Source organism: Corvus kubaryi, unplaced genomic scaffold (genome assembly GCF_017639235.1).
Source record: "Corvus kubaryi isolate FWS band 111438036 unplaced genomic scaffold, C.kubaryi_AGA036_p1.0 77, whole genome shotgun sequence".
Classification (NCBI taxonomy): domain Eukaryota; kingdom Metazoa; phylum Chordata; class Aves; order Passeriformes; family Corvidae; genus Corvus; species Corvus kubaryi.
The window spans coordinates 945,226-953,622 of record NW_024582064.1 but is presented as its reverse complement, the minus strand read 5'-3'; positions in this window follow the sequence as shown (position 1 = coordinate 953,622).

Sequence of the window (8,397 nt, the reverse complement as noted above, 5' to 3'; positions counted from 1 at the left end):
GAGGGGCGGCTGCTGCGGGCTGGGGTGGCGGTTGTTGTCTCCGGGGCGGTGGCATCCGCCCCGGCACGGCCCCGCACGCTCCGCGCTCCCTCTCGCACAAAGCCCGCGGGACGGCCGCGCACCCGCGCCGTGCGCGCCGCCGATCGCTCCGCCCGCCCCGCGGGGAGCACGCTCCGCGCCCCCGCACCTGAGCGCGGGCACGGGCACACCCGCGGCGAGGCCGCGCCCGGCATCGCTCCGCAGGGACACTGCGGGCAAGAGCCGCGGACCGAGAGCCGCCCTGCCTAGGAGGACTCGGGCTGCCGGGAGACCACAAGCGGGACCCGAGCCGGCAATGCGCGCTCGCACTCCAGAAAGCCAAACGTATCCTGGGCTGCATCCAAAGCACCGTGGGCAGCGGGTGAGGGAGGCGATACTGTCCCTCTGCTCTGGTGAGACCCCGCCTGAAGTGCTGTATTCAGCTCTGGGGTCCCCAGCTTCCTCTGCACACAGTCTGAGAGAGTTCTGGTTGCTCATCCTGGAGAAGAGAAGGCTCGGGAAGACCTGACAGCACCTTCCGGTACCTGAACGAGCTACAAGAGAGCTGGAGAGGGACGTTTTGATAGGACAAGGAGTGATGGCTTCAAACTGCAAGTGGGCAGGTGTAGATTAGATACCAGGAATAAATTCTTCAGTAGGAGGGTGGAGAGGCACTGGGCACAGGTTGCCCAGAGAAGCTGTGGATGCCTCATCCCTTAAAGCATTCAAGACCAGGCGGGATGGTGCTGGTCTAGTGGGAGGTGTCCCTGCCCATGACAGGGGGTTGGAATGAGATGATCTTTAAGGTCCCGTCCAACCCAAACCATTCTAAGATTCCCCTTTTAACAGCCTGCCTTGAAAGATTTGGCTTTCTCATCCTGTGGCTCAGACAATTTTGTAAAATTGGGTGTTAAAAGGAAGAGCAGGCTCCGGTCTCAACCTGGAAGGAAGCCGTCCACAAGGGGAGGTGACACTGCCCTCTTACCACACCCCTTTTCTGTGCCTGTTCTCTGCCATGCCCACATCATGCTTGAAGTTCACCTCTGCTGCTGAAGACCACATTGTGCCTACTGCTAAAGGTCTGGGTAATTTTTGAGGACCTGAAGAGCCCTAGAATAAAGCACACTCAAAGGGAACATGAGTGTGTATAGATAACAGATTTTCTACCCTTGCAGCTCTGAATGCTATTTGATTTCCAAGTTGTCAGGAAAGGACTAGGCACACTGACCTCCCTTTCGGTGTAAAACTGTTACTTTCCAATCAGATAGGCATCTTTGTTTTATTAAAGATGTTGATAAGGCTCAATTAAGCCCCAAAGACAACATAAAGCCATGTTCTGGGCACAAACTGCTGATGCAGGCTATACTTTATAGTAGAGTCTATCCTTTTATCAACTAGTGCTGGCATGGAGCTGGTATCCACGGTCCATCATGTGGAGACAGAGACACGGTCCTGGGAGAAATGACTTTTCATCTGAGGTAGCAGTCGTGGTTTTTACTGTGTAGTAAAAAGTTCAGGAGAGGGAGGCAACTGTCCCTGATGTGCACTTAAAAATTGCCAGTTCTTCTGCTCTCAGTTCCACTGCACGATGGAGAACGTTCATCATCATTGGTGAGGAGGGCAGCTGCACCTTGAATGGAAATGCAGAAGAGCCTCTTCACCCTTTCTGAATTTATCACAGAGTGAGATTATTTTGAATTTTAGTACTGTTGAAATGACCTCGCTCTCAAGGGGATTTTTAGGTGTAGTATTTTTAAGGAAAATTTTTGAACAAGAAAGTTTCTTATAGCTTTGAGAAGAAACGTCAATTTGTTTTGTTTTGTTGTTTTTTAAACCAGGTGTAGCTAAAAACTATATGCTAAGTACCTTGAGAGTTAAATTCTAGCCTGGCCTAGTAGTGGCAAAAATTCCAAGTAACTTCCTTTAGTAAAGGCAGGACACACAAGGTTCCTGTGCTCTTGTAGGGGTAGTGATGGCAGTACTGGAGATATTATCCCTCCAAAAATCTGCAGTAGAACTACTAAAACCACACTAGCATTTTGGGAAAGAATAAGCACATGATACTCTGCTGTAGTTGCAAGCAGTGATGAAGTTAATTTTCTTTGTGAACCATGCACTTGTCCTCAAGCAGGAAAAAAACTTTCTCAGAAGCTGGGCACGCCTGCTTCCCACTTCTAACCTGCTTTTCAGCAGTGGGTACAGACTACTATGAATGGAAAACTGTAAGTACTGAAAACTATTAGTGCCAATTAGTCAGTTTTATATGCAAGGAGGGTGGCATATTACTGGCATAAAGAAAAGCATAATTTGTAATATCTTTCATATTTATCTTCCATTAAGCATTGTAGAACATTTGAATAAAACTCGAAAGAAATGAAATGTCATCACGCAAGTAAATGGCATCGAAAATGAAGGTGTATTGTGTCTTTTTGCTACTGCATTGTAGATTGTATCAAGGCACTTCTAAATGGAAACCTGATCCGCTTTCACTGCAATGTAAAATAGGTGTTGTGCTGTCATGGCTGACATTTTGTTGAAGCCAATGTAAATATTTTTTTTCCTGCATGCTCATCACATATCTTTATCCCTCATGCAAAACACTTGTCTGTGTGTTTTGGGTTTGGTTTGGTTTGGTTTGGTTTTTTGTTTGGTTTTTTTTTTTTTTTTTTTTTGAGTCTTCATGCTCCATCATAAAGTTTCAAATGTTTATTTTTCATCTTGTAGTTTGGGAACTGAGTTGGTTTTGCCAACTCAAAAGGACCTGGTTTTTGGTAGGGAGGGGCACAGAGGTAGCTTCTGTCAGAAGCTCCTGGAAGCTTCCACCATGTCCAACAGAGCCAATCTCTGATGGCTCTGAAAGATGGACATGCTGCTGGCCAGAACTGGGCCAATGAGAGAGGTTGGTAACGCCTCTGTGATGACATATTTAAGAAGAAAATCAAAATGAAGTGGGGCACAGTTTTTTTCTAGTCAGAGAAGAGGAGGAGGTGAGAACATGTGAGGGAAAACAATATGGAGACACCAAGGTCAGTGGAGAAGGAGGGGGAGGAGGTGCTCCAGGTGCTGGAGCTGAGATTTCCCTGCAGGCCGTGGTGCAGCCCATGGTGCAGCAGCTGTGCCCCTGCAGCCCATGGATCCATGGGGGATGCAGAGATCCACCTGCAGCCCATGGGGATCCATGGGGGATGCAGAGATCCACCCACAGCCCATGGGGGAGGTGCCCGTGCCAGAGCGGGTGGATGCCTGGAGGAGCCTGTGATCGAGTGGGAGACCCGGTGGAGAGAGAGGGTCCTGCTTCCAGGCTGGAGCAGCCTGTCCTTGGAGCACTGCACCCCGTGGAAAGAGAGACCCATGGCGCAGCAGTTTTGGGAGGACTGTTTGCCCATGGGGGGGAATTCACATTGCAGCGGTTTTGGGAGGACTGCTGCTCGTGAGAGTGGACCCACGCTGGAAAAGTTCACAGAGAACTGTGTCCCGTGGGAGGCACCCCACGGTCTCACAGGGGAAGGACTCCTCTCCCTCAGCAGCAGCAGAAGAACTCAGGTGACAAACTGACCAAAACTGCCACCCCCCTGTCCCCCTCTCAGTGGGAAGGAGGGAGGGGTTTGGGGAAAAAAGGTGGTTTTTTAAGGGCTTATTTTACTTCTCATTATCCTCCTCTGACCCTGTTAGTAATAAATTCATTTTGTGCCTCTAAGATGAGCCTGTTTTGTCCTTGGAGTGTTTTCTCCCGGTCCTTATCTCAACTCATGAACCCATCATTAAATTTTTTTCTCTCCTCTGTCCAGCTGTGGCAGGGGAACATAAGCGGCTTTCGTGGGTGCCTGGTGTTTGGCCAGTGTCAAACCATGACAGGAACAAAGTAATGAACTTCTGGTCAGTCCCTTGAATTATTTTAAAATCTGAAATGGAAATAAAAGAATATTTGCCCCTGCAAGTTTTATAATATTTTGTTGAAAAAAATGTACAAGGTTGGAACCTCAGTGTGGTTTTAACACTGAATGGGGCTGTTTAAAGTTCTCTATGCCATTAGATTTAGAACTACAACATATGTCATTCAATTTTGAAAAAAAAAGAAATCAGGAGCAGATATCAACACAAACTGAGGAGTTATTTCACATAACATATTATAAACCTCCCAGGGAAGAAAATAAACATGATTCTAGAACGACAACCATTCTCTGTGATATCATCATACTAATGAACATTAACATTACTTTAGAAGGAAAAAGATGCAATAAAGAAGACATTTTATCATTTATTTCCCAGAAGACCTTCTTACAATGGATGTCTTCATTAGACACAGCCAACTGGCATTTGCCAGTGGTTCAAGACAGCCATTCAGTTGACTAGGAGCAAATATAAAACATCAAAAGTTTGAAAGATTATCTTTGAGAAATGCACACCTTACTTAGGCTGAAATAACAGGTGTATATATTCAGGAGAAACAAACTGACTCCAAGCTTGCAGTCTGGATGAGGAATCTACCTTTCCAAGGAAGGTTAAATAAAAAAGCTTCGTATTCTGAGATGCATTTTTTTAAAATTCTCTAAAATTATGACAGCTGTTCTTCTGTATGCCACTTACTACTTTTTTTCTCATTGTGAATGACAGCTTTCTTAGGCTTTTTTTTTGGTGTGAAGTTCTGCTGTTCTTTCATGACAAATGGACTTGTTACCGACTGGTAAAAAGTGTTTCCCTATATTTAACTCCCCTTAGGTGTCATATTGACCCCTTTACTCTTTATAAAGCCCTATTGGTGTTCCAGGCTCCCCATGGGTCAGGCAGGTGCCTGTCCACAGCCCACACACCTTTTTGTGGACTGCCCTGCTTCCTGAGGTGTGTTGGATGACTCACAGTTTCCAGCTCTCCTTCATGTCTATACCATCCTTTGAACTCTGATAATTTCTGGAGTGTAGGTGTCAGAGGTGGACTCTGTTAACAGAGATTTACCAGTTTTGCGTTTGTTTTGACAGAAGCGAAGTATTTGCTAGTTTGGAGACATTATGTCTGAATCCTCTTTTTTTTTTTTGACACAGCACTGCACTGGGAACACATTGAGCCTTTTATCCAAAATCCTCACTCCGATAAACTTTCCAAACCAGTGATCCCTATTGTGGTTTTAACTGACACCCTTTGCCTTATGTCTGGTTTATGGACATAAGCACTAGGCTATAGTATAGTGATCCGAGTCTTTACATCACTATTTACTATCTTGTCAATCCCTATGTAATTTAGAAAAATTGTCATAAAGTTTCTTTAGCACAGAATTGATCATGTAGAGTATTAAAATTATACAGGGACTCTTACCAACTTTCCCATGCACTATTATCCCCTTATTCTCCAATATCTCTGTGGGTTTGTTTTACACCCACGTGTTATGACCAAGTTAATTTTATATACAATCTGTCATTACAATTAAAATTTCTTCGGCAAAATCCAGACATATGACACCAACCCTACTATTTCTATTGACCAAAGCTTTCACCCTGCCAAAATAGAAGCAAGCTTTGTTTGACAGGACCTACTTCCCACAAGACCATACCTTGATTGTGCAAGAACAATTATATTCTCATCCTGGAACTATTTGTTAACACTGTGGCAGATTAATTATTCTGTTATTGTAACAAAGTTCAGTGATAGACTAACCAGTCCATAGTTTGTTAAGTCTAACTAGCTAATTAATAGAGCTGCTTGTTTTCAAATGTGGAAACTGCATCACTACACAGATAAATGTATAAGTATTTCAATGTCTGCTATATTCCAGTGGAATGAAAATAGAAAAAGTTTAAGAATGAAAACTCCAAAGAAGTTATTAAATTTCCTACAATAATAAAGCTGACAATGATAAAGCTGAGAAGAAAAACAGTTCTTTGAATATGACTTAGGAGACTACACTCAGCTGAGCCAATGTTAGTAACATAAATGGAAAGCCAACAAACATTTGATGGCATCTGATATTTTAATGTAACAGTGCCCTAAAAAAGGCACAGTTACCATGTTTCAGTGAGATGCTAGGGGGAAAAAAAAGGGAGGTATACATCTTGGCAAGAGCAGAATTGCCCCTTTTTCTGACATTCAGTGATCCAAATCCATCTTGCACCTTCCTTTTGGCACCTTCAAGAGCCACCAGCAGCCAGGCAGATGAGAAGTCACCAAACCAGTTCAGCCAACAAATTCCTTGGCACTGCTTCTTTAGCATGACATGAATGAGAAAGCTTGAAGACAAATACTGGCATGGAATGAAGTTTCTTTCAAAGATTTTGATGGTTTCATTACATGCTCATGTAATTAACAATTTTAACCAGTTGGACATGACAGATTTCTTGAAGAACAACATAAGTTATGTTGGACAACAGAGAAACACTGGTCTTAATTTGGCTTTAAGAGTGTTAATACTCAGTAATTACGTACTCCAGAATCCCGTCATTAATTACTTATGCTAAGTACCTGAATTTAAATACTTTGATATGTGTCATAAGACTTAGTTAGCATTGCCCATTCATTAAGTGGTTAGGTTTGTTTATCCTTAAATTCAGAATTTTTTTTTTTACCCTCTGATGATGTTCCTTGCTTTTCTGTACACTGGTTTTGTTATCTGTGTTGTCCTAAAATAGAGTGCACATCTGATGTGAAATAATTTAGAGAAGCAACACTCCATGAAAAATGAGGAACAAACCTACCTGCAGAAACAAGTAAAAGCCAAGATACTGGTTGGTCCATTTACACATTTGTGTATTAAAGGATTTACAGAGTTAAGTCAATTTGCAGTTATTTATTGGGACAAATGGTGTATAGTTGAATAATCATTACCTTAAGTATTTCACAAGTTACTGTGATGTTTGTTTTTCTTTCTTTTTACTCAGTTTATTTTATCTTTTTAAGTGTCTGAGATGTTCTCTACTTGCTTACAAAGTATAAGAGTGTGTGGCATACACCAAAGAAACTCATACTGCAACTCCAGTGCAATCAGTGAAGCTAGATTCATCCTTGATGTTTTTTTCTGTGACTAAATACTTAAAAAATTATTATGTGGCAGCTGGTATCTGAATTGACACTTAAAAACTTCTGTTACATGTTCTTGAAGGAACTAGATGGTTGCTGTAATGCTGATAAAATTTGCTTGGCTTGACTCTAAATGATCGGTAACTGTTTACCACTTACTTGCCTGCTTATTGAAAATAACATGACAGCACCAAGATTAGTTAAGATACTAAAATCTGAAGAGCTGAATTCTTTTGAAAGTATTGCATCATTTGAAGTGGAATACATTAACCCCCCCCATAAATTATGTCATTGTACTTGGTATAATTTAGGAAAGGATTGCCATTGCAGTAGTTCCACGCAGCCTTGCAAAAACCCAAGTAGATGAATTGGTTTCTGCTAATTTTCTGAACAAACCATGTAAAGGAACACTGACCTGGTTCCTCTTCCTCCCTCTCCTTCTTCACTGACCTCGGCGCTCAGTGTTGTTTCACTCACACATTCTCACTCTTCTCTCTAGCTGGAATTGTGTAGTTGAGGGTTTTTTCCTGTCTTAAACCTCTTATCCCAGAGGTGCTTCTACCATTGCTGATGGGCTTTACTTTGGCCAGCAGCAGTTCCATGTTAGAGCTGGCTGGCATTGGCTCCATCAGACATAGGGGAAGCTTCTGGCAGCTTCTCACTGAAGCCACCTTGCTACACAAACCTAATACATGAATTCTCTGAAACCTAAAAGAAGAAAGAATGCAAATTTTTATTGTTATTGTTATTGTTATTGGCTTTGTAGATCAAAAAAAAACCCTGATATATTTCAGCATTCACCAAAAAGCTGTGGACAAAGGAGGCTTTGAAATGTGTGTCTGTAACTTTGGGATGAGATGGTACCCAGTGTGATGTCTACTGGACCCGTAGTAAATCTGGAATTTCTTAGGAAGTTTGCAAGAGAATATTTAGGTGAAGGGAGATAAAAAGTCTTTGATTATCAGAGGAGGGGAAAAGGTATGAATCAATTTTGCAAAGCAGCATGGAAACATTTTGAGCTTAGTCTCAAAACAAAATACCTCAACTGCCCCCCCCCTTCACTTGCTTGAAGTTCAGAGCTATCCCATCTCCATTCAGTCTCTGGGATTAACTTTCCTCCTTCCAAGGAGGTAGCTGAGGGAAAATGAGCCAGAAAATGCCTGGTCACAGGTGTGTTACTTCAAGCGAGCTCTGGCTGGCTCCTGAGCTACCAGGAGTTGCAAAAGTCACTACAGGGGGACTTTGCCATGACCTGGTGGATATTAAGGAGAGGGTTTAGTCACAACTCACCCCTCAGCCTTTTTGATCGTTCTCACCTCTTGAGTCCAAGCTGCAAAATTTGGTATTTCTTCATTAGAATCATCTTTACTTTCT